A 26,084-nucleotide genomic window follows, 5' to 3' on the forward strand; every position below is an offset into this window, starting at 1 on the left:
TCCTTTATTTCTGTTGTAAAGAGCACGTTTTTCACCATCGGTCAACAGACTATTGTAAATGTAATCGTTTACAGCGCCTCCTTTCTTTGGACGACAGAGCGACACCAGACAAAAGCAAGCTGTGTGTGCGTAGCGTAAGCGCTTCTAAGTTCTATCCTCACGTCACTACTCCCAGCAGCACCGTGACCGCCTCATTCCCGGGCGTCCTACGTCACTTGCTTTTTAAGACGTCAAGCGGCCGGGTTCGGGTTGTGGTGGTCACGTGACGGCGGCCGCTTTGTGAGCACATTTGCAGGTAGTGAGATTGGTGGTGTGTGAGCTGCCAAATTTTGGGGGTGCGCTTTTTTTGGTCGGTGTTATAGTTTGGTAAATGGTGTGAGAATTGCTTTTAATTTTTTTTGTTTAATTTGGTGGTGTGTTTCGAGGGGAAGTCGCCCTAGAAAGGAGGGTTAATTGAGGTGAACGGCTCGTGCCGGCCTCAACGGCTTTTCGTGTGTGTTGTGTCCTGTCTTAGACCTGGTCTCTGTCTTCCTTCCCGAACTTCTTCCCCAGCTGTCCTTCTTCCCTTTTAAAAGGGGCTTGGAAGTTCAGCTCGACTTCGGCATCTGGGAAATAAAGGGGATATAGTGTTTTTTTTTATTTTTTTAACAGCTGTCATTTTTTTTTTTTTTTTGGTATACCTTCCTCTGTGTCATATTTGCATGTCTGAATGTTTGAATTTGGAGATTGATGAGGTTCCTAACACAAGAATGATGAAATCGTGTGTTGATGGTTTTATTTCATCAGGATGTTGGGTTGGGGGTTGGAAGGATATATAATGGCTAGGGCTTGGGGGTGAATATAGTGATAGGGGGTGTAGGTTTAAGGTAGGTCAGCTGAATGGGCTTATCCATTCATTTTCATTAGTTCAGATTTACATACATAGTAACATAGTAAGTGATGGCAGATAAAGATCTCTACGGTCCATCCAGTCCGCCCAACAAGATAAACGAACTTTACTTGATATGCGATACCCGAGTTTGATTTGTCTTTGTTATTCTCAGGGCACAGCACTGAGAGGGTGTTAGTTACCTGGAACGCCCTTCCATGTGAAGTGGTGGAGATGCAAATGGTAATGGAATTCAAAAATGTTTTGGATAAATACAAAGTAATCCTGTTTGGAAGGAATGGATCCTCAGGAGCTTAGCTGAGATTGGGTGGCAGAGCCGGTGGTGGGAGGCGGGACTGGCGGTTGGGAGGTGGGGATAGTGCTGGGCAGACTTATACAGTCTGTGCCAGAGCCAGTGGTGGGAACAGTGCTGGGCAGACTTATACTGTCTATGCCCTGAAGAGGACAGGTAGGGTATACACAAAAAGTAGCACATGTGAGTTTATCTTGGGCAGACTGGATGGACCGTGCAGGTCTTTTTCTGCCGTCATCTACTATGTTACTATGTATAAGTCTACCCAGCACTCTTGCACTAAAAGTTCTGAAGTAAATGTCGAAGCCTCTTAAAAGCCCATCCTTATCTATTCAGTCACGATCAGGACGTAGACCTTAAAAGTCTGCCCAGCACTGGTTTTGCTTCCCAATTACCAGTGTTGCCACCCAATCTCCTCTAAGATTCTGTGGATCCATTCCTTCTAAACAGGATTCTTTTGTGTTTATCCCATGCATATTTGAATTTCATTACCGTTTTCATTACCTCCTTTGGGAGGACATTCCATGTTTCCACCACCCTCTCTAGGAAAAAATACTTCCTGACATTACTCCTGAGTCTGCCCCCCTTCAACCTCAATTCATGTTCTCTAATTCTACCACCTTCCCGTCTCCAGAAAAGGTTTGTTTGCGGATTAATACCTTTCAAATATTTGAACGTCTGTATCATGTCATCCCTGTTTCTCCTTTCCTTCAAAGTATACATGTTTGCAAATTGTACGAGGAGAGACTTGCCGACCTGAAGATGTGAACTTTGACATGATACAGACGTTAAAATATTTGAAAGGTATTAATCCGCAAACAAATCTTTATACTTGCCCCTGTTGGGGCATCAGTACTGGATTAACCTGTTTGGTTAATCTGGGGTGAATCGAGAAGTCTGGGTTTTGAGTGGTATATAACTCATTGCTGTTTTGGCTACTGGATAATGTATGCTGGGCTAAGATCTGAACTGTCAAATTTAGAAATTTTACTTATTTTTTAGCACCAGGATATAAGGTTAGGGTTGGGAAATGTGTAGTGCAAAGGAATTTGGGGTTAAGGGTTGTAAGCCAAATTGGAGGAATATAAAACTAAGTACTGGCCTGGATACAGCAGTATATTGGACTTGAGGTGGCATAGTTGGAGATAAATGAAGTATCAGGAAGAAGGGGTATTGCCGAAGACCCAAATGGTATTGACATGAACTATATTGTGTTGATCAGTACATAATTTGAAGGTGTATGATTAGTATGGGATTGGGTTTCAGAGCACAGTATTAGTGCAAGGTGAGCGTGGCGACTGGACATTTCTCAGGGCTTCTCAAATCAGCCTTCAGGTCACACCGTCTCATTAGGTTTTCAGGATATCTACGATGAATATGAATGAGATTGGCATGGAAATCTAACTCGTGCATATTCCCTTGTGGATATCTACAAAACCTGATGGGACTTGTGCCCTGAGGACTGGGTTGAGAAGGCCTGGTTTATGTGATATCAAGTGATAAGGGTCAGGAATATATAGTACATGGGTATAGAGAAGGGTTGAATCAAAGAGATACAGCGTTGAGAGGACTGGTACTGTATGTATTTGTGGTATTGATGTTTTGAAGTTTAGGTGAGAATAGAAAACAAAACAGAGAATGTTATAATGCCATGGTATCACTTTATGGTATGACTGCACCTAGAATACAGTGTGCAGTTCTGGTCGCTGCATCTCAAAAAAGATATAGTGGAATTAGAAAAGGTACAGAGAAGGGCAACAAAAATGATAAAGGGGATGGGACAAATTCCTTATTTGGAAAGGATAAAGAGGCTAGGGCTCTTCGAGCTTGGGGAAGAGACGGGTGAGGAGAGATACGGTAGAGGTCTGTAAAACACTGAGTGAAGTGGAATGGGTAGATGTGAATTACTTGTTTACTTGTTCCATTAATACTAGGACTGGGGGAAGGGGCCGCATACAATGAAGTGGTAAATTTAAAACCAGGGAAAATATTTATTAACTCAATGTGTAATTAAACTCTGGAATTAATTTTCAGAATGTGGTAAAAGTTAGCTTTATAGGGTTTCAAAAAGGTTTGGATAGTTTCCTAAAAGAAAAACCCATTAACCATTATTAAGATGGCCTTAGGAAAATCCACTACTTTATTTCTAGAATAAGCAGCATAAAGTCTGTTTTACATTTTTTGGAATCTTGCTGAGTACTTGTGACCTGGACTGGCCACTGTTGGAAACAGGATACTGGGCTTGGTCTGTAATAGGGTGCCGTACTGGGACAGTGTTTGGTATCATCCGCAAAGAGACGAACCTTACCAGACAGTCCTTCTGCAATACCACTCACGAAGATGTTAAAAGTAGCCAGCCCAAGGATTGACCCCTGCGGTACACCACTGATTTCATCCTTTTACTCAGAGCAAACTCCATCTACCCCACTACCCTCTGTCTCCTTCCACTTAACCAGTTCTTAAACCAGTCAATCACTTTAGGTCCTATACCGAGGGCATTCAGTTTACTTCAGTCACAGGTGCAGAACCGTGTCAAAGGCTTTGCTAAAAGCCACATCTAGCGCCCCTCCCACATCCAGCTGTTTGGTCACTCAGTCAAAGAAGTTAATCAGATTGCCTGACAAGATTTGCCTCTAGTGAAACCATGCTGCCTTGGATCCTGCAGTCCATTCGACTTGAGAAATCTCACAATCCTCCACTTTAAAAGTGTTTCCATTAGTTTACTCACCATTGAGGCCAGACTAACTGGTCTGTAATTTGCAGTCTCCTCCTTCTGTTCGTGTGCAGAGGGACCACATTCGCCCTTCTCCAGTCCTCTGGACTACAGACTCTGAGGAACCATTGAAAAGGTCAGGCAGCAGAGCTGCCAGAGCTTCTCCAAGTCAGTACCCTCAGTTGTATAGCATCAGGCCCCATCGCTTTGTCTACTTTTAGTTTGGCCATTTCATCACGAGAGTCTTAACTGGTCTACCATCCATCCATCCATCCTCAGTATTTGTTTCTGCGGTCCTGCCCCTGGCCTTTCATCCGTGAATACAGAACAGAAATAATTGTTTAGCAGTTCAGCTGTACCCTTATCAGCTTCTACATATTCCTCCCCCTCGAGCCTCACATTGCTATTATGGCACTAACTCCTGTCGCTTACATATCTAAAAAATGTTCCCCAATTTTACCTTATTGACTGTCTTTCGTTTGCCTCTTTGCTTTCCTGACAGCTTTTCCAGATATTTTTGCCTGTCTTCTATGACTATCAGTGTTTTATTAAATGTTAGGTACATAGGTGTATTCCATTTTTAAAATTCATATACCCTCGTATCCCAAGCATCATATTCTCGTTATTCACTCTCTACTCCCCTCTGCAGTTCTCTTGTTTTCTCTGTACTTGGTCCAAAAATAGCAATGTAACGTAGCAAGCAACAAAAATTTAAAACTTCTGGCAGTCAAGGTCAACGTGTCATAAAGTTAAAATCTTTTCTTATCTATGCAGTCTGTTTTCTCCCTCATGGAATGATAGCTGTCTAGGCTATTACTATTCAGCATTGGCAGTGCACTGATAAAGCACACTTTTAAGTACATTGCTGTTCTGGAACAGACGAAATGTCCATCAAGCCTAATATTCTATTCCTTGTCATCAAGCAGATGCAGCCATTACAGATGGGTTGTGTCCATCAACCAGCAGAGGGAGATAGAGAGCACACTTTTTTCAGTGCCTCATACCAGCTTGCTCCACTGCTTCTCTTCAGTATTCTCTATCTCCCCTAGCAGAGTGGCTGCAGCTTCTTCGAGCTCCATCTAAAATCTACCTGGAGGTTGCTCCTGTGCTTTTGCCAGTTGTTAGCAGGGGTGTTGGAGGCTATAGCAGCTTCACTTTAAAGGCACATAGGTTCGCCCTTTCCCTGCCTTACCCATACCTCCGAGGATGTGGACACATTGCTTAGCTTTCCCTGTCCTTCCCCACCAACAGTGGATGCAGGCACATAGGTTCGCCCTTTCCCACTCACCTGAGTCTCCGGAGTTCTATTTACCTCTGCTTTCCTCACAGCATAAAAAAAAAAGGAACAGAGGTTTTTTCCTTGCCTTGCCTTTTTCTGTGGGACCGAAGCTGTGATACTCCAGTGAGGTAAGAGTGTTTTCTGACTCCTCCGGGGTGGGCCCACGATCGGGGCGATTTTGGCGCGAACCGCCATTTTGAATTTTACCGTCGTTTTCGGCGATGGCTGCGGAGGCAGTAAAGCGCTGTTCCAAGTGTGGCAAGCGCAGATCAGCAGCGGGGCTCTGTAAATTGTGCTGTATAGACGTTAGAGCCGGCCCGAGCATGGCAAGCGACGATTCTTCGCGCTCTGAGCTGGCAGCCATTTTGAATTTACCACATGGCGCTACCGCTGAGACGGAGAGTCCTGAGCCCGGGGGGAGGCCTCGGAGTGAGGCTGATATGACAGCTACTAGCCCCGGCAGAGATCCAGGTGCCCAGGGTGAGTTTTTCTCCCCTGATTTTGTCTTATTAATGCATAAAGCATACATGCTTAAAAGAGCTCTCCCACAAAGCCCGACATGGGCGTCTTCTAATGCCCCCCCCGGTGGATTCTAGCCTGGGTATGCCCTCTGAGGCGTTATTCCCTGATAATTGGCAGAATATGAAGTGCAAAAGGGCTCATTCCTCTTCAGAGAGCGCTGCATCTCCATTTTCCCCCCCATGGTCGGGCTGCGAGGATTCAGAGGACTCTGGCAGGCCTTCATGGTCTGAGGAGCCAGAGTCTGGTGCAGAAGTGACTCAGAATCTGGACGATCCCTCCGCGGTGAGGATTTTCCACCGTGATGAGCTGCCAGCGCTTATTTCTGAATCTCTGCAAGCTCTCTCTATTGAGGACCCTGCCAGTGGCACAGCCTCCTCTGTGAATCCTAGGATGGCTAGTGAGTCATTCCGTGTCAAGTGGACCAATTTTAAAGGTCGTCCCCACCTCACCATCTCAGATTTTGATGAAATTTGGTACATAGTTTCATTATGATAAAAAAACTAAGCTGTACAAAATTTTAGTTCAAAAGACTAAAAATTGGAGGTTCTAGGGGACCTCAAGTAAAGGGTTGCAAAATGTCGCCTGAGCAAAAATGACATTTTGGGCCAACTTCCAGAAGCTGTAAAACTGGAAGTTTTAGTAGTACAAGGGGGATATTTGGAGAACCTGCACTACTTTTAGGGCTTAATGAACTGGCAAAACCCCATGTTCCTAGTCCTCTTACTTTTTGAATGGTTTAGGCTCACACTTTGCCAAAAAAAACGGCAAAAATCAATCTAATGAGAGGTCTGTACCTCTCGTTAGGGCTCTCCGGCTAAAAACTCTAATGTAGAACTGAAAAAAAAAAAGAACAAGGGGGGTGAAAACACGCGCCAGGGGCGTCCTTTATTGACGCCCCAGGTCGCTGCTGCTCCCCGCTCCCTCTGCAAGCAATCCAGAAGTTAAAAAATAAAGGACCGGGAGGGGGCAAAGTCGCTCATCAGGAGATTTCCTGTTTGGACGGCCTTGCCCCCCCCCACCCCGTCCGAGGTCACCGCTGCTCCCCGCATTATAAATTTAAAAAGCAAAATGAAGAAATCCTTACTTTAGAAGCCACGGCCGGCCCCCCTCCATTCCTCTGTACTCTTCTGTCAACCCTACAGCTCCGCCTCCTAACTGACACCCTCCGCCCTGTGCCCCGCCTCCTCCACGGGTCCTCGCCGCCATTCCCCCCCTCCATCAGGCCCCCCTCCCTCTTACTGGGCCCGTGCAGCACCTCTCACCTCTATGTGAAGGCGCTGCACGGGCAAGAAGATCAGCTGACCCCTCTGTCTTTCATTCTTCCTTCGCATCTCTCTCCTTTTGGGCCCGCCCCCTTCTGACGAGCGCCTTTGCCCCCTCCCGGTCCTTTTTTGAGTTTTGTTTTTATTTTGGGAGCCATGTGTTTGTTTTTTTTTGTTTTGACAGTGGCATGCGCAGAGCAGCCAGCATAACGCTTGGCTGCTCTGCGCATGCTTTAGGGGCCTTTTACCGACGGGGATTACGGACGTATGATACCTTGTACTTTTCAATACCGCACCGAACATTTCTGAGCTGTTTTTTTAATGCATTCTTCGTTTTTTTAAATTCACTAAGTACTTTTACGATTTTGATTTTTTTTACGTTTGGTTGATGCATCTGGGCCTTTGTGTTTGTCCTATGGCATTTTTAATTCTGTCCCTGATTTTGACCCCACCACTTCTGTGTAAGAGCATTTCAAGCGTCTAGCACCTTCTCTGAAAAAGTGTCTATTTCCTAATGTTGCTTTTAAGTTTCCCTCCTTTAAAGTTTTATTTCATGTCCTCCAGCTCTATTGCTTCTCTGTTTTTGGAAAGGTGGTTTTGTTCCTTAATATCTTTCTAGAATTTACATATTTCCCCTGTCCTTCCTCTTCTTCAGGGTGTATACATATTCAAGTCTGTTTTCATATGTCTTCTGGGGCAGACGCAATATAATTTTGGTTGCTTAGTTCTGAACAGCTTTGAGTCTTTTGGGCATGTTTTCAAAGCACTTTGGGAGGCTAAGTTCCGTAGGTTTCTATGGAACTTTGGGAGGCTAAGTGCTTTGAAAATGAGCTTGTTTATGTCCTTGGCAAGATACCGCCTCCAAAACTGACATCTTCCTTAAGTTACTTGGATATACCCCATCTGGTTGCATTGCTTTGTCTACTTTAGCTAGGTCATGAACATACATTTCTGAGTATCATTTGAGATCTACCTCATTTCCATTCCTGTTTGTGTGTATTCCAAAGTCCTATTTCCACCCCATCATTTGCGAAAGTAGAATGGCGATAATTATTAAGCCAGTGGTTTCCAAAGTTTTTTTTTGTTTCATGACACCCTTTGTGTCCGAACTGTTTTTCACAGCACCCCCAGCCACACCGATCTTGGCCCTCCCCCCAGCCACACAGGGGCTCATTTTCAAAGCACTTAGCCTTCCAAAGTTCCATAGAAACCTATGGAACTTTGGAAGGCTAAGTGCTTTGAAAGTATGCCTCATAGTCTACTTTTGAAAAGTTATTCCGTTATTATACTTCCTCTGTGTATATCTGTATGCTCCACAAGCTGGCATGTTTGAAAATATAAGTAAGATTAAATAAAAATGCTACCAGCAATAAAGAACAATAAAGACGGCCAGCTCCTAGTTCAGAGGTGGTGGGAGGGAGGGAGAGAAGGGAGGGGAGGGGGAACAATGGAAAGGGGATGTGGGAGGGAGGGTTCTTCTCTTTTTCTTTTTTTTTTTTTATCAGTTTCATACGGTTATCAACAATCCTGCTACACGGTTCGGAATGGATGTGGGAGCTGGGGTGGAAAGCTGCAGGTCAAAGGATGGGGGGTGCCCATGGGCTGGGGGGCACCCTTCAGTGTGCGGAGTTATCAGATATTGTTATGGATATAAAACAGGAGGCTGAACCCACTTAGGTTAATTTCCTGGAATGTGGGGGGGATTTCCTCACCTGTCAAATGTACTAAAGTCCTGCAGGCATGGCAGAGACACAGAGCAGACATAGTATTCCTCCAAGAGACCCATCTCTCCAATAATGAGCACAGCAAATTCCAGAAGGGTTGGGTGGAAATGGCAGTAGGCTCTCCAGCACTGGGTAAAAAGGGAGGGGTGTTGATATTAATTCGGAGGGGCCTGCAGATGCGAACTAAAACAATAAAATGAGACGAGGGAGGTAGGATAGTGATAATGGAAGTAGAAATAGGCACATCTTCATATATCCTGTGCAATATATATGCACCCAATGTGTACGACAAGAAATTCTACAACAAATTATTGGAACTGCTGGGCTCCTACCAGGGGGGCAATGTCATACTTGGAGAGGATTTCAACATGGTGATAGACCCTGAGATCGATAGATGTGGTGAATTGGGTTTGCAGCATAGATTTCAATCACGAGGTGTGCCGTTCCTCTGCTCAGCCCTAAACCTGATAGATGTGTGGAGGGTCCCTTTGCAGAGGGACTATACGCACACCTCCAGTGCACACTTGACCCAATCCCGTATTGATTATTTTCTCATATCCCCGGCACTGTTTTCTCAAGTGCCAAAAGCAGAGATAGGCCCATGCGAGATTTCAGACCATGCGATGGTATGGTTTGAACTACAGGTCAGTGGAAGAGGGCTTGGGAAGGGAGGGTGGAGATTTCCGTTTGAACTGTATAGAGATCCAAATTTTAAGTCATTTATAAGTGAAAAATGGCAGGAATTTGAGCAATTTAACGGAGATCACAGACATAATGTGGTACTGTACTAGGAAACAGCCAAAGCAGTTATGAGGGGAGTGGTGATAGCCTATAGAGCAAGAGCCAGGAAAATGAGGGATAAAGAGATCCTTCGCTTGGAAAGAGAGGTTCGGGCAAGAAGAAAGAGACTAGGGGAGGAAGTAACGGATGAGAACAAGAAGGAGTTGCTCATAACTCAGAAAAACCTAAATGAGCTCCTTCATCAAAGAGCACAGAAAACACAAATGTATTATAAACACCAACTATTTCAATATGGAAATAAAGCAGGCGCACTATTAGGCAGGCTAGTGCAAGGGAAGAAAGGGCCCTTAAGGATTCTGCAAGTGAAGGATGGAGGAGGGAATCTCATAAGGGAGACCGGAGATGATATAGGGAGATTTAGGGAATTTTTTATGGCGCTATATGCAGAACCTATCGATATTGTAGAAGACAGTAACCTATATCTAATAAACCAAAATCTGCCCAAGATCACAGAGGAGCAAAGAGAGACTCTAAACAGTCCTATTGAGGAAGGGGAATTGATGTTGGCCCTACAGCAGAGTGAATTACATAAGGCGCCGGGGCCAGACGGATTCAGTATAGCATTCTATAAGATCCTACAGGAGCAGGTCACACCTCCCCTGTTAGATCTATATAACAACATGGTCTCAACCGGGACAATGCCAGACTCCCTTAACATAGCAAAAATTATATTATTACGAAAACCTGGGAGGGACGAAACTGAGGTAAGTTCCTACAGGCCAATCTCCCTATTGAATAGTGATCTTAAATTATATGCGAAGATCCTGGCCAACCGACTGGCAAAGCTTTTGCCGGGGTTAATAGCATCTTCTCAAGTTGGGTTTGTTCAAGGGAGGACAGTGGCAAAGAATATGAGGGCTCTATTGGCATCCTTGGAGACAGTGGAACGACAGAAAAGGCCTTCTCTGGTTGTCAGTTTTGATGCGGAGAAGGCCTTTGATAGGGTGGTGTGGGGCTTTCTATTTGCGGTACTGACTAAGATGGGCATTGAAGGGGCTTTCCATGAGGCGATAGGGGCACTCTATGTAAATCCCCAGGCATATTTGTGGATCAACGGGGAACAGTCACCCTTATTCCCGATCAGGAGGGGTACGAGACAGGGGTGTCCTCTCTCGCCCCTACTATTTGTCTTGGCATTAGACCCATTGATCAGGAAAATTATGGATCACCCGGAAATAGAAGGGGTAAATTGGGGACCCGAAGGGTTTAAGGTATCTGCTTTTGCAGATGATTTACTGGTTCATCTAACCCAACCAAAAAGTTCGTTGGAGGCCTTATTAGAACTCTTTAGGGAATATGGGGATTTCGCTGGTTTTAAAATAAACTATTCAAAATCATTAGCGTTAGCAACAGACAATAGTGTGAGGCAGATGTGGGAAGCAGAGTTCCCACTGCGATGGGCATCAGAGTCACTCCAATACTTAGGAGTACAGATCCCCCAAAAAACATCGGAAATACATCTGATGAATATAGGTGACTAGTAAAAAAGCCCCGTTTCTGATGCAAATGAAACGGGGGCTAGCAATGTTTTCTTCTGTGTGCATGTGGGAGTGTGTGTGTCCCTGCCCTCTCTCCCCTCCCCCCTCTGAGTCCTTCACTGTTACAGAGCCAGCGATTTGATTTCGTGCTCTGCTGTTTTCCTTCACTGACTGTGTTAGAGAGGGCGGGGCAGACACTCGTAGGGAAACCGGATATCTTGCCCCCTTCACACTTCCGGCTGGAGGCTTCATAGAACGTTGGTGTTGCTTTTTATATAGAGAGATAGGATCGCAGCTTTGAAGGACCGGCTAGACAGATGGGGAGTCCTGCCACTCAACCTGCATGGGAGAGTGCATCTGTTTCGTATGGTGGAATTTCCACGATGGTTATACTTATTTCAGGTACTCCCCATATGATTACGGGCTAAAGATATAAATCAAATCCTCAAACATGTCAGGAAATTTATTTGGAGGGGGGGGTCAAAGCCAAAACTCCCTTTGAAGTTAATGATGGGGTCGTGGAGAGAGGGAGGCATTGGATTACCAAACCTCCGTCGCTACAACCAGGCCAGTCTAGTCCGGCACCTGGGTGATTGGTTATTAGATAGGCAAGATTACACCCCCCGTAGCTTGGAGCAAGAGTGCTTCAAACCTTTCCACTTATATTTTTTGTTACAATGCCCGAGCCGACAACTCACACCATGGGTAAGCAATAGTGTATTGGTAAGACCTTTGAGACAGGTGTGGAGAGAGTTAAATGAGATCTGGGGGCTAGCGGCGGATATAACAGATCTTCTACCTCTGCAGGGTAACCCACAGTTCTCACCAGGTACGGAGAACAAAGTACTTTGTAGTTGGGCAAAGATGGGGATCACCAGATTGGAACATGTACTAGATTCTAACGGACGATTATTGGAGCTTGGAGCTCTAGGGGTAGGTATCACTCAGAATCATCAATTTGCGTTAATAGCACATTATGTTAGATCTTTAGAGCAAGGGAAATTGAGTAGTGGACATGGGCGCCAAATAAGGGCATTCTTTAGTTCCGTGCAAGGGAGGCGTTTATCGGTTTCTGGATTACAAAAAGCGTTGGGGGAGTTGAGTAGGGGTAGAGATACAGAATGTATTTTAGGGAAATGGGCCCATGATCTAAAGCGTCCAAACCTGAAACTAGATTTTCAGAAGTTATCGGCTAGAATTCCCGCCCTGTCGAGAAATGCTGCCTTGAGGGAATGTCAATACAGGATTTTATATAGGGCATACATGTCAAAATATCAAGTATCCACATTTGGAGGAGAAGTTGATTCTTTATGTTCTAAGTGTGGGCAGCGGGAAGGCACATTATATCACTACCTTTGGGAATGCTATAAGATCCAGAACTTTTGGAGGCAAATTGTGGGATTTCTAGAGTCGATATTAAAGAGCAGGATCCCGCTTTCTCCGCAGGGTCTACTCTTAGATCAGTATGAGTTATTTGTCTTGCACGCGGGAGGAGCCCGGCAGTTCATCAGGAAAGCCAGTTTAGTAGGTAAGAAACTGATTTTACAGGCCTGGGTACACTCCGAACCTCCGGATTATTGGCATTGGAGGAATAGTCTATATGAACTGCTGATGATGGAGAGGAGAGAAGTGGGATCCTCCCCAAAAGGAAAGAGGGCATTCCTGAAGATTTGGGAGCCTTATATACAGTCACTGGCGCCCAGGGCTCGGAGTTTTATTCTGAACCGATTATGAAGTGGACATAAACTGAGTTTTTTTTTTTTTGTTTTTTGTTTTTCCCTTTTTCTTTGCTTTCTTTTTCTTTTCCATCGTTTATTTCCTTCGGAATATTAGGATGGGGGGAGTTGGTGAACAAAAGGGAGAAGGCGAGGTTATTCAATTCCAAAGTGCATGGGAGTGCCGTTAAGGTGGATTAGATACTACGCCTACGCTATAAAAATGGTTAACAGAACAAATTATAGCACTTGTTGTAGGTAGATTGGTATAGTAGAATGTCTGCCACAATAAGAGTGACGCTCTCCAGAACGGGGGAGGGGGCCTACAGAGTACAGGACCCAGGACCTCCCCCGGGACGGGAGGGAGTTAGTCCAAAAAAATGAAAAATTGAAGCACACACATATTGACCACCACTTAGAGGGGGGGGGAGGGGTAGAGATAATATGTTAAAAGTTTGATGACGAAAGACGGCCAGCTCCTTCCTCAGTTGGTATGTCTCTATCTCAGCAGGTGGTGGACGGCTTTTTCTCCAGCTCCTGGGCCCAAGGCCTCTGAGGGTGCTCCTGGGCCGGTGGCCAGTTTGAGCGGGGGTGGCGGACTGGTGGTGTCCCCTTTGGCAGCATACGCAGTTGCTGGGTCCCTGCTGCACCTCAAATTCCCTCTGAACAGGCTTTGCTGTTCCTTTCCTTCCCTGTTTGTTTCTGCCTCCTCACTAAAAAAAAAAAAGAGAACCATAGAATTTATTTAAAAGAGAAACATAGAAGCACAAGTGTGTTTTTGCTGAGAGCAGGTTTGCGTTACTTCTGTCCGAGTTCTGTTTTCTGTTGCCTGCTTATCTGAGCTTGCCTCGAAGTGGAGTCGGAGATTTTTTTTTCTTTGTCTCAGTTGTCAGTTCCTGCGCTTTCCCACCGGGGTAAGTCCTGCTGGGTTCTTGTTCGGGGACGGGCGATGGCATCGGAGGCGGTAAAACGCTGTTCCTGATGCGGGAAACGGCGTTCGGCTACGGGCCTTTGCAGTGCTGGGTGCGCTGATTTGGCGGGACTCGACGGAGTGGTGGCGCGCCCCCCCCCCAAGAGCTTGCTTTCTTGCCCAGAGCCTGGCAATTCTCGTGCATTTGCGCACGGAGCCGGCTCTGGTAGCGGTTTTGGGCAAAGCTTCTTCTCCGTTAGTAGGGGAGTCGAGGGGGAGCGTCAGGCACTGTGGGCAGTGGTGCAGGTGCCATGGCTGCGACCTCCGTTGCGGGGGAGGGGTTTTCGCCAGAGTTTATTTTGCTACTCCATCGGGTGTTGCCTTGCCCCTTCCCCCCCCACGCAGCTGCGTCAGCTTTGGCCTTTGATTCTCTCAGGGTGTAACCAAGAGATTTTGGGTTTTTCCCCAGAGGATTTCTCCTCCCTTAAAAAGCCTAGGTTTTCTTTGGGGTCTGAGGAGGGGTCCTGCATACGGTCGCCTGCAGCTTCCTCCGTGGTGGCTCTCTCGGAGCAGACGGGGGGTAGAGGACGTGGAGGACAGTGTCCTCACTGACCAACCGGAGGACTCTTCCGCCGTGAGGATTTTCCATGAGGAGTTGTCCTTTATCTCTCAGGCGCTGAAAGCCCTGAATATAGAGGACCCTGAGGTTGCGGCTTCTCAGGCAGTCAACCCCAAGATGGCTAGTATCAGATGACCTTCTAAGGCTTTTCCGCTACATGACGCTATTGAAGACTTGATTTTGGCCCAGTGGGCGGATCTGGATGGAGGGCTGAAAGTAGCCAGGGCTATGGCCAGGCAGTATCCGGTTTCAGCGGACTGTTTAGAGCAGTTTGCTCTACCTAGGGTGGATGCCGTGGTGTCAGCGGTCACTAAGAAGACTACTCTTCCAGTGGAAGGTGGTGTGGCACTTAAGGATATGCGAAACAGACGGCTAGAGGCCTCTTTAGAACGTGCCTTTGAGGTGGTCGCTTTGACACTTCAAGCTTCTGTTTGTAGTTCTTATGCGACTGGAGCTTGTCTCAGTTAGCTACATTCTGTCATGGCTTCGATTTCGGAGTCTGATAAGCCGGGAACTCCTCAGATGTCACTGATGGATATTGGGCTGGCGTTCTTGGCAGATGCCTTGTATGATTTGGTCCGTGCTTTGGCCAAACTCATGGCCTTGACTGTTTCCTCTCGGCGTCTTCTGTGGCTCTGTCATTGGGCCGCAGATATGGCTAAGCAACGGCTCATTAAATTGCCTTTCTGAGGGCAATTGCTTTTTGGGGAACACCTAGAAAAGATTGTTAAAGATTTGGGGGATTCCAAATCTCAGCGTCTTCTGGAGGATAGACCCAAGTCTACTTCCAGGCAGGGAGCCTCGAGGTCACATTTCAGAGAGACGCAACGGTATCGCCCCGGGCGGTCCATTGCAGCCTTTCAGCGTCCTTGTTTTGGGCAGCGTTCTTCCTTTCGCAATGAGAAGCGTCCGGCTGGACCCCCCTCTCGTCAGGTGGCTCCTTCTTGGGCTTCCCAATGTTGGGGGGCACAGGTCCACTTGGGAGGAGAGCAGATCGGTGGTCGGTTTTCTCTGTTTCTTCCAGAGTGGGCCAGAATTACTTCAGACCAGTGGGTCCTCGATGTGATGCGAGAAGGTTACAAGCTAGAATTCTTCTCTCCCGTCAGACTTTTTTTTTCTGGAGTCCCGCTGTGTATCGCGGGCCAAGAGGACAGCGGTTCTGCAGTGTTTGCGAGACCTGCTAAGGATAGGGGCTATCGTGCCTGTTCCTCCTCTCGAAAGGCGCACAGGTCGGTACTCCATCTTTTTTGTGGTTTCAAAGAAGGGAGGGGCTTTTCGGCCTACTCTCGATCTCTGAAAAGTAAAGCAGTTTTTGCAGATTCGTCACTTCCGCATGGCGACATTAAGGGAAGTTATTGCTGCTGTTCAACCAGGCAAGTTTTTGACGGCTCTCGATTTGAGGGAAGTTTACCTGCACATTCCCATTTGGCTGCCCCATCAGAGATTTCTCAGATTTGCGGTGCTGGGTCAGCACTTCATTTTGGGCCCTTCCTTTCAGAATGGCCACTGCCCCATGCACTTTTTCCAAGGTCATGGTGGTGGTGGTGGCGGCGGCGTTCCTGCGGAAGGAGGGGATTCGAGTGCATCCATATCTCGATGACTAGCTGATTCGGACGATGACAGCAGAGGAGAGTCAAGTGGTCACCGACTGAGTGATTGCGGTGTTGCAATCCTTAGGTTGGGTGGTCAATATGGACAAGAGTCATCTAGTTCCTACTCAGTCTGGAGTATCTTGGAGTGCAATTCGATACGAAGCGGTGGAAGGTGTTTCTCCCCGAGGGGCGAAGGATCAAATTGCTTTCTCAGGTACGGACCTTATTGAATCGTCGCGCTCCCCGAGTGTGGGACTATGTTCAGCTCCTTGGTTCCATGACCTTGGAGGTAATTCCATGGGCAAGGGCTCACATTCGGCCTCTTCAGAATTTCCTTTTGAGCAGATGGTCGCCGAAATCGCTGGATTATCAATGACGCCTTCCTTGGTCGAGCTGGGCCAGGGACAGTCTCACGTGGTGGCTCTGGTGAGCCAATTTGCAGAAGGGTGTTTCTCTGGCGTCTCCCAATTGGGTGGTAGTCGTGACGGATGCCAGCCTTGCGGGCTGGGGAGCCCATTGTCTTCATCGAGTAGCCCAGGGATTGTGGACCCCTCTCGAAGCGACTTGGCTAATAAATCATCTGGAGTTGCGACCAGTTATGAATGCGCTGCAGAGTTTTCAGGACCTGCATGGGCAGGTGGCTTTTGTATTCTCGGACAACACCATGATGGTGGCCTAGATCAATTAGCAGGGGGGCACTCGCAGTCTTCCCTTGGCAGTGGAAGCGTCTCGTCTTCTAGTATGGGCGGAAGCGCATGTTCAGAGTCTGTCGCCAGCGCACATTGCGGATCAAGACAATGTTCAAGCGGATTTTCTCAGCCGGACTCTTTTGGACACAGCGGAATGGGCACTGTCGGACTCGGCTTTTTGGCTGTTCTGTCAGCGTTGGGGAAGACCAGTAATGGATCTTCTGGCCATGGCTTGCAATGCCAAAGTTCCCCAGTTCTTCAGCCGCAAACGGCAGCCAGGATCTGCAGGATTGGACGCTGTTCTCCAGCCATGCCCGGAACAACAGCTAATGTATGTTTTTCCTCTGTGGGCTCTGATAGGGAGAGTTCTTTGCCGCATAGGGCGGCATCGAGGGCCGGTCGTTCTAGTGGACCAGTTATTGCCACTCTTTTGGGGGCATGGAAGCAGCAGTGTACGCGCGAGTGTGGAAAGCTTTCTCAGCGTGGTGTGCTTTGAGTGCTAAATTGCCTTTTTGGGTCGGACATTCCAGTTATTCTGGAGTTCCTTCAGGATGGTCTTCAAAAGGGATTGGCATATAATTCCCTTCGAGTGCAGGAGGCCGTGCTAGCTTGTTTTTGGGGGAAAGTGGACGGTTCCTCTTTAGCAGCTCACTCTGATGTGGTCCGTTTCCTATGTGGGGCTCTTTGGCCTCCTGCGGCAGCTGTGCCCGGTGTGGCATTTGAATGTGGTACTGCAAGCCCTCCAGGCCCCACCGTTTGAGCCATTGAATAAGGTTTCTGAGAAGGATCTAACACTGTTTTTGGTGGCCATTGCTTCGGCTAGGAGGATTTCTGAAATTCAGGCTTTGTCTTGCAGAGATCCTTTTTTGCAGTCTTCAGAAGCAGGGGTGTCGAATTGGACGGTGCCGTCGTTTCTACCTAAAGTGGTTTCGGCTTTCCATGTCAATCAGGCGGTTTATCTTCCATCTTTTCGAAGAGAGGATTATCTGGGGGAGTTTGCCTTGCTGTGTTTCCTGGACGTGCAGAGAGCCTTGTTTTGGTACTTGCAGATCTCTAATGAGTTTCGACGCTTGTATCATCTCTTCGTGCTCTTGTCGGGATCGAAAAGAGGTGAGGCGGCTTCTAAGGCTTCCATTGCTCGCTGGATTAGAGAAGCCATTGGAGAGGCATATCTGCTACAAAGGCGGGCGTCTCCAGTGGCCCTGAAGGCGCATTCTACTCAGTTACAGGCGGCTTCTTAGGCGGAGGCGTCGGCCTTATCTCTGGAAGAGATTTGTTGGGTGGCTACTTGGGCGTCCCGTCATACTTTTGCGAAGCATTACAGGCTAGATGTGTCTGCTCGGGAGGATGTGAGTTTTGGGGCGGAACGTCGGCGCGGGGAGCGTCGGCTTCCCACCCTACTTAAGGAATGTTTTGGTACATCCCACTAGTTCTGGATTCACCTACTGCAAGTGACAAGGAAGGTAAAATGATGTCTTACCTGATAATTTTCTTTCCTTTAACGCAGCAGATGAATCCAGGATCCCTCCCTAGTTCGGCCGACGGATTTTTAATTTTCCGGACAGTGTGGCTATTTTTTCCTTCTGGGTTCTGTTTTGCAGAGTTCAGACAGAATTGGGAACACGGAAAGGATTCCGATTTCTTGATCAAGTTGCAGTTATTTTGAAATTCTTATTTGGTTCTCTGTTTTCATAGTGAGGATGGTTTCTTGTTATTGGTTTCATATTTTTGGCCTTGGCAAATGCTTACGAATGACATACTAACTGAGGAAGGAGCTGGCTGGCTGGCATCACTGCCTGTAGTTTGTTTATCTCTATCTCCACCTACTGGTAGGCGGACAACCCACTAGTTCCTGGATTCATCTGCTGCGTTAAAGGAAAGAAAATTATCAGGTAAGACATAATTTTACCATGGTTTCAGCAGCTTATAGGTTGGTTTGCTAGGTTTGCTTGCTTTGTTTGAATAGGAAGGGGAAACAGAGACTGACCTATTGGCTTCAACTTTTTGACTTCATCCCTTCTCCTGTTTTCATCCAACTTCCTTGGCAGCAAAAGTGAGTCCCGAAGGCCGTCTGCTCTGTGTCCCCAGTGCCTGCGACAAAAAGCAAAACAAAAAAGTGTGGGGCCGCAGCATATGCTATCAGCTCTTCTGGAGTCCTTCCCCCCCGCTGACGTCCGCTTCCAGTTCCGGGGGCAGAGGACTGGCAGAACTGACATCACATGCTTGAAGGCTGCTGTAGCCCTGTGCTTGCCTTTTTTTTTTTGTTGTTGTTTTGCCGCCGCTGCTGTCCACAGTAGCAGTTCGGGTGGTGGCGAGAGGGAGGCTGGGATTGCTGTGGTACCCCAGAGAGTTTGCTGCAGTGCACAGTTTGGGAACTGCTGTATTAAGCATCCTCTGTGTTGGGGTGGGCAACCATGGTTCTTAGGGCCACCATCTAGTTGGGTTTTAAAGATTTTTGACAATGAATATTCATGAGATTGACTTGCATGCACTGCTTTATTGTATGCATATATACCATAGACGTGATATAATGCGGAAGACTGGATCCAAATTTTTACACCGTGTTGTGAATCTGCATTATATCGGGTCTCTGTTAGCCACACCATCACCCGCACTCAGTTCAGTAAAAGGATGCACGTTTCTTTGAAAAATCAAACTTCATATCGACACATTAAAAATGAATGTGGTCCCAACAGAGAAAACACAGTCTAAAATTAACATCCTGCTTTAGTAAATGAGTCCAGAGTTCACTGTTTTGATGTTTCTCACTTCTTCTGTTTTGTAATTTCAATAAAATACAAATGATGTCCACATTTTCAGATTGCAGCCATTGAAGGACAGTATCCATTGCTGCTAAAGCCATTGAAGTGCAGCATCCATTGCTGCTAAAGCCAATGTAATTTTTGGTGGTGGAGGTGAAGTCATCTTCATCACTTTGTCCTGAGATTGTTTTTCAGTATGTGCATTCATTGCAATTGTCTAGTCATTTAGACGATCATACGTAGGGCACTCAATATGAATCCATTCCATAGTGTCTTCAATGCCATGCTGCGCAAACAGTTCTTGACACAGAGCTTCCGTCTTCGGAGTCTGACTTGCCTTCCGGTTCCCCCGTTTCTGGCGCAAACGCTTCATGTAACTCTGTCTCCCAGCTAGTTTGCTTTAGCTGTTTTTGTTGGAGACCCTCATTTGCGTCAGAATCACTTGTGGTTTGCCATAAGTTTGCTTCATCGTTGATCCACCCCCATAGAGTGAACTCGCTGATGCCCATGTGTCTGTACGTCTCCACTTGTGTTTTTCCTGATTTTAAAAGGTCTAAGGCTTGTAGCTTTTCTTGTATTGACTGTTTTTGTTTTCCTGGTTGTTTTTTAAAATTTATTTTTAGAAATTGCTATGTTAGCCAGTACTGCCTTACGCTAATTTGAAGAACTAGATCAGAAATAATTAGCTCGCATCTGAAACACATGAAATTCTGAGGCCCAAGCTCTGACCGTGCGGTAACTGATCCTATGTTATATCGAGCCACATGATAATGGGTCTGTGGTGTATATCTCATGCATATACTTTGTGGAAATCTTGAAAACCTGACTGGGTTGTGGCCCACCCCTACTGTCTTTTCTTCCACTTCATCCTGAAGTCTTTCAATGCCACTTTCACAATTCCTCCTGTTGCTAATGTGTCTTTAAAAAAAAAAAAAAGAGGTTTGTACCCCCATTTTACTGTATTGGCTTTTTCCCCCATCCATTCTTGGCTTCTTCAGGTACTGTTGGTTGTTTGTCTTTTTCTTTTGATCTCTTGTAATGCTGACTTTTTTTTTTTTTAACCTGTTCAGCTGCTTCTTTCCAAAACCATAGTGGCTTATTTTTTTTTCCCTTTTATTTGCTTGCCTTTATCCCCTTCCAGTACCGTTTTGTTGTAATTTTTTTTTTTTTTTTTTTGTAATTTAATATTTAGTTTTCAAACAACGCATGCAGTTATATGTAGAAATTACTAAAGGGAAAAAAACATTTCCATAGAATTAAAGAAAAGGAGATTATATACAGTCATAGTATACTGATAAAGACAAGTCAAATGTTATGGCACCTCCTCCACAAGCCCATAGTACTGAGGACAGAATCATAAACAAAGATTCAATAATATTTGTGGCACACCCAATCTATTTCCTTATGTTTCACCTGGGAAAAAGCAATAAAGAAAAACCTTATACCAAGGGCTCTGTTTACTAAGGTGTGCTAGTGGTTTTAGCGCACGCTAATGCTAGACACCCATATATTCCTATGGGTGTCTTTAGCAGCATGTGCTAAAAACACTAGCGTGGCTTAGTAAACAAGGCCCCAAGTTAGGAAAATCATGTTTTCTTATTATTAAGAAGAGAGTTCCTTAAAACCATGTATTTGAAATTTTTTTTTTAATTACATTTAAATTTACAAGTACCAACAAAAGAAAAGCATAGAATAGAAATATTACAATAACAAAATCAGGAAATTATTATATACATCAGGAAATAATAATGTGCTACTTATCCCACAATAAACGGAGGGGGAATGAGGAAGCTACAGGATTAAGCTATAAGAAAATAAAAAGGCCAAAGACGTAAACTAAAGAAAGCATACACACTACATTATTAATTGCTGCAGTATTCCCCTTTTTACATTAATCGAGCCTAGCTGCTTTTTTTTTTTTTTGTCAATAGAAAACTTGTAGCTGTTGAAAATAAAACATAAATTGCCTAAAACAAAATAATTATCAAAACCTAGGAAGTATGAGAAACATATATCACACAGGGACCAAAAATATAGCAGTGCAAAATTCTTTCATAAAAACACGGAGAAGTCTATTTCTTGGTTCAGTCCATAAGGAGACATTGTATTGAATTTGTGAATCAACCTCTGCTCAGTTTGCAAAAGCAGTTTGTCCAAATTCTCTCCCCTCTCGGAGGGATGTGGCGTACTTGAAGCAAAAAACTGAAAGTCCTCAAACTTACACAGAGTTTCTCTAGAAAGTGGTGTACTAATGGCTTCTCAACTACAGAACTTCTTTGCACTTTTGTGTTCAATAATTAATGTATTTAATGGTCGTATAATCTTGCCTGTGTACATTAGCTGACATGGGCACATTGCAACATATATCATGCCTGAACTCTTGCAGTCGGTGAAATTTGAAAGTTCATATTTTATTCCTGTAACTGGATGGACAAATGAGAGCAGAATGGACAAGCAAGCTCTCCCTGCACTTGGCCATCAGCTTACTCAAAGACATGCAGGAATCCATAAATGCGGCAATCCTACTATATAAATGAAGAGTGACGGGCACGTCACAGATCACTCCCGACGTTGTTACAGGCAGGAACAGCGGCATGCAATGCAATGAGCGTTCCAATGCTTAACCACACCCACCTCCTACGTCCGCCCTCAAATCCCTCACCGAAGCGCCGGGCAAAGCGATCCTACACAACCAATACAAAACACTGACCCTTCCGTTGCCCCGTTCTGTTGGCTTTCCTATTCTTGAGAGCCATGCTCGGCAGGGATGTTCTTCGTATAGATGTGCCCTTCTGGATGATCGATACGGATTGCAAGCACTGTCCCTTCCTTCTCATTTCCCTGCCACAGCTCTGACTTTCTTCAGCCCAGCCTGTGCCGACACAACCCTGGCTCCACCCCATCAGCCCTCAGCCTCCGCCCTATCAGCCCTCTGATTGACGACGGTTCAAAGACCCAGAGCTCCGCGGTCTTGAGGCTCCGAAGGGGGTGGGAGCTGGCCACGAGCTCTTTGTTTTGATGATGGGGAGGCAGGACTCGGCTCTCCATCTCTCTCTCCCTCCCTCTATTTGCACAGCTCTCTTCTCCCAGGTTGCAGTTGGCAAATGTGTGCAGTCTGCTGCTTTCTTCTCACCGACGTACGGGGGTGGCGGTGGCTTGGTTTTTGAAATTTTTTTCCCTGGTTCTTACAGTGGAACAGCTCCCCCTTCCCACCGGAGCAGAAGTTCTTCACCTTTATTTTTAATATTCATTCTCTCCCCCCCTTCTCTCTCTCTCTCTGACACTCTCTTTCAGACAGGCGCACACACACACACACACACACACACACACACACACACTTTCACTCTCATACACACACACAAAATACTAGAACAAGGGGGGGGGGGCAGGCGACTCAAAAATGAGCCATGCTTTGCTGCCTCAAACAACTGGCTATAAAGAGCAACTGATCCTCCACTGTCACAGGGACTCCTAGCAGCTCTCTCTCACACACACATATACACACTCTCACTCTTTCTCTCTCTCACTCTCGAGGTGGATATGGATGCGATGGGAGGGCAGGGCAGAGGACAATCTCTGGGGAGGGCAGAATTGCAGGGCAGGGCACAGGACAATCGATGGACATGGAAGGGAGGACAGAATCGCAGGACATAGAGGGGAGGGCAGGGCAGAGGAGAATCGATGGACATGGATGAGATGGGAGGGGAGGAGAGAATCGCGGGACACGGATGGGAGGGCAGGGAAGAGGAGAATTGCTGCACATTGAAGGGAGGTCAGAATCGCGGGACACGGATGGGAGGGGAGGAAAGAATCGCTGGACATGGATGGGAGGGCAGGGGAGAGAGGAAAAATCGCTTAGACGAGAGCCTTCCTAGGGCCCGTTTCAAACAGGCTTTGTTCCACTAGTTGTTCAGTATATAGAGTCAATGTCAATATTAAGACATTTTTCTGTCCTGTTACAGGAATAAAATATGTAACGGATAGCCTGCTGCAAAATATGAGAGAGCAAGACGGAGACCTCCTCTAGAATGACTGAATCAATTCACAATCCAACCACATATGCAGATAGGGCCCCCTCAAACACCTGCCCAATATACGACAGAATTTTGCAGGAGTTAAGTACTAACGAAACAAAACCAAAACCATTCTCAACTGTAACAGCGATATACCTGATGACCCTGTTCTAGTCCATATCTGGTCCCATTCTGCCCCTGACACCATGTGCCCTAAATCCTTCTCCCAGCGCTTCCTGTAAGGAAGCAGATGCCCCCACCTCGCAATCAAACAATGATAAATATGGTAAGTCGCCCCTTTCTGCAACTTAGGCCTCAGCAAACCTTCAGACATGGTCTTCTCTTGAGAAGGCTCTCTCACGGTCCCCGAACTTACAATGTTTAACCTGTAGAACATGCCTGTTGAGGAATCTTAGCCCACTCTTCTTTGTAGAACTGTTTTAATTCAGGCACATTCATAACTTTTAATGTATGAACTACTTGTTTCAGGTCTTCTTAAGGCATCTCTATTGGGTCAACTAGGCCTCTCGAAAACTTTAATTTTTTTTTTCTCTTTAGCTAAAAAGATGTAGACTTGCTTTTGTATTTTGGATCATTGTCTTGCTGCATAACCCAAATAGGCTTTATCTTCAGCTTATGGTAAGATGACTGGATTGGCCACTGTTGGATTGTGATCTGGATTGGCCACTGTTGGAAACAGGATGCTGGACTTGATGGACCTTTGGTCTTTCCCAGTATAGCAATACTTATGTACTTATGTAAGTTTTCCAGGTTTTGAGACAGCAAAGCATCACCACACAATCACTTTTTATGTTCTTACTGTGGAATACTGTATTTGCTTTATGCCACACATAATGGAACCTGTGTTGTCCAGTACTTTCAACTTTTGAGTCATCTGTCCATAGACTGTTATCACAAAATGTGTGTGCGTTTTTGCAAACATGAGATGAGCAGTGATATGTTACTCTTGGGTAGTAGCAGTTTCTGCCTTTGCAACTGTCCCATGAATCCCATTACTGCCCAGTATTTGTTATTGTGGAGTAATGAACACTGACATTAGCTGAGGCTAGAGAGGCTTGCAGTTCTTTTGGATTTTTTTCTAGGATGATATGTGCTCATTTTCAAAAGAGAACAACCGTAAAAAACTGGTACAAACTGGCAGATGGTAATTTTTCTTGCAAAAACATCCAAATTGGTATGTTTTAAACACATTTTAAAGACATTTTTCTATGTAGTAAGTCCTGTAGTGTGTCCAAATCACAAGGAGGCATATTGGGGCGGGATGTGGGTATTCCCACAACTTTGACTGTTTTCTACCATAATTGAACAAAGCAAAAATGTTCAGGGCTAAAAGCTGGACATGTTTGGTCTAGACTTGTTTTAATAACAACTAAGTCTCAAAAAAGGTGCCCTAAATGACTAGATGACCACTGGAGGATTAAAGGAATGACCCTCTCCTACCCCCAAAGATGTGAACAAAACAGTACATACCAGTCTTTGACAGCTTCAGATGTTATTTATTTGTTACATTTGTATCCCATATTTTCCCACCTATTTGCAGGCTCAATGTGGCTTACATAGTACCATAAAGGCGTTTGCCAAGTCCGGTAAAGAAACAAATACAGGTGGTATTGCGGTTGAATAAGGTACATGTGTTTCAGGTACAGTGGGGATCAAGGAGAGGAAAGGTTATATAGTGTCCATTACAAGCTTTGGTTATGCTGTGTTGCAGAGTGTAGGTATTTATGTTGGGTCGGTGGGGTATGCCTTTTTGAACAGGTAGGTTTTAAATGATTTCCTGAAGTTTAGGTGGTCGTAGGTTGTTTTCACAACTTTTGGCAGTGCGTTCCATAGTTGTGTGCTTATATAGGAGACGCTGGATGCATAGGTTGCTTTGTATTTAAGTCCTTTGTAGTTTGGGTAGTGGAGGTTTAGGTATGTTCGAGATGATCTGGTTATGTTTCTGATTGGTAGATCTATAAGTTCTGTCATATATCCTGGGACTTGGCTGTAAATGACTTTGTGGACCAGGGTGCAGATTTTGAACGTAATACGTTCTTTGATTGGCAGCCAATGCAGTTTTACTCAGAGGGGTTTGGCACTGTCGAATCGTGTTTTGCCAAATATTAGCTTGGCTGCTGTGTTTTAGCAGTCTGGAGTTTCTTTGTGAGTTGTTCTTTGCATCCAGTGTAGATTCCGTTGCAACAGTCTGCGTGACTTAGTACCATTGATTGCATTAGGTTACGAAATATTACCCTCGGGAAGGAAGGTTTTACACGTTTAAGTTTTCACATTGGAACATTTTCTTTGTTGTGGAGTTCACTTGGCTCTCGAAAGTGAGGTTGCGGTCGATTGTAACGCTGAGTATTTTCAGGCTGTTTAAGATAGGGAGGGTGTGTTCTGGGGTGATTAAGGTTGTGGGTTTGTACATATTATGTTGAGATAAGAGGATGAGACTGTGTGTTTCAGTTGAAAAGAGTTTGCCCATGAATCCATGGTATTCAAACCGAGTTTGATTTTGTTGTTGATTTCTGTTGGGCCATGTGTGAAGGGAATGTAAATTGTGACATCATCTGTGTAGATGAATGGGTTGAGGCCTTGTTTTGTTAATGACTTGGCCAGTGGAATCATCATTATGTTGCAAAGTATTGGTGATAGTGGTGATCCTTGACGTACTCCACAGTCTGCTTTCCAAGGTGGTGATATGTTTGAGTTTGATTTCACTTGGTATGTTCTGGTGGTTAGGAAACCTTTGATCCAGTTGAATCTGCTTCCACCAATTCCGAAATAGTCTAAAAGTCTCAGTATATTGTGGTTTAACATG

General features: G+C 45.6%; 1 protein-coding gene across 3 annotated transcripts in view; it reads left to right on the forward strand.

Moving 5' to 3' along the window:
* The first annotated feature begins 254 nt into the window (after positions 1-254).
* The window catches only part of LOC115462832 (ubiquitin-associated protein 2-like), a 434,768-nt gene continuing 408,938 nt past the window's right edge, over positions 255-26,084 (forward strand). For all 3 annotated transcript variants that reach the window (XM_030192863.1, XM_030192864.1, XM_030192865.1), the window contains exon 1: positions 255-295. The gene's annotated coding sequence lies outside the window, so the exon portion shown is untranslated. The remainder of the gene's footprint in view (positions 296-26,084) is intronic.

This window comes from Microcaecilia unicolor, chromosome 2 (genome assembly GCF_901765095.1).
Source record: "Microcaecilia unicolor chromosome 2, aMicUni1.1, whole genome shotgun sequence".
In the NCBI taxonomy this organism is placed as follows: Eukaryota; Metazoa; Chordata; class Amphibia; order Gymnophiona; family Siphonopidae; genus Microcaecilia; species Microcaecilia unicolor.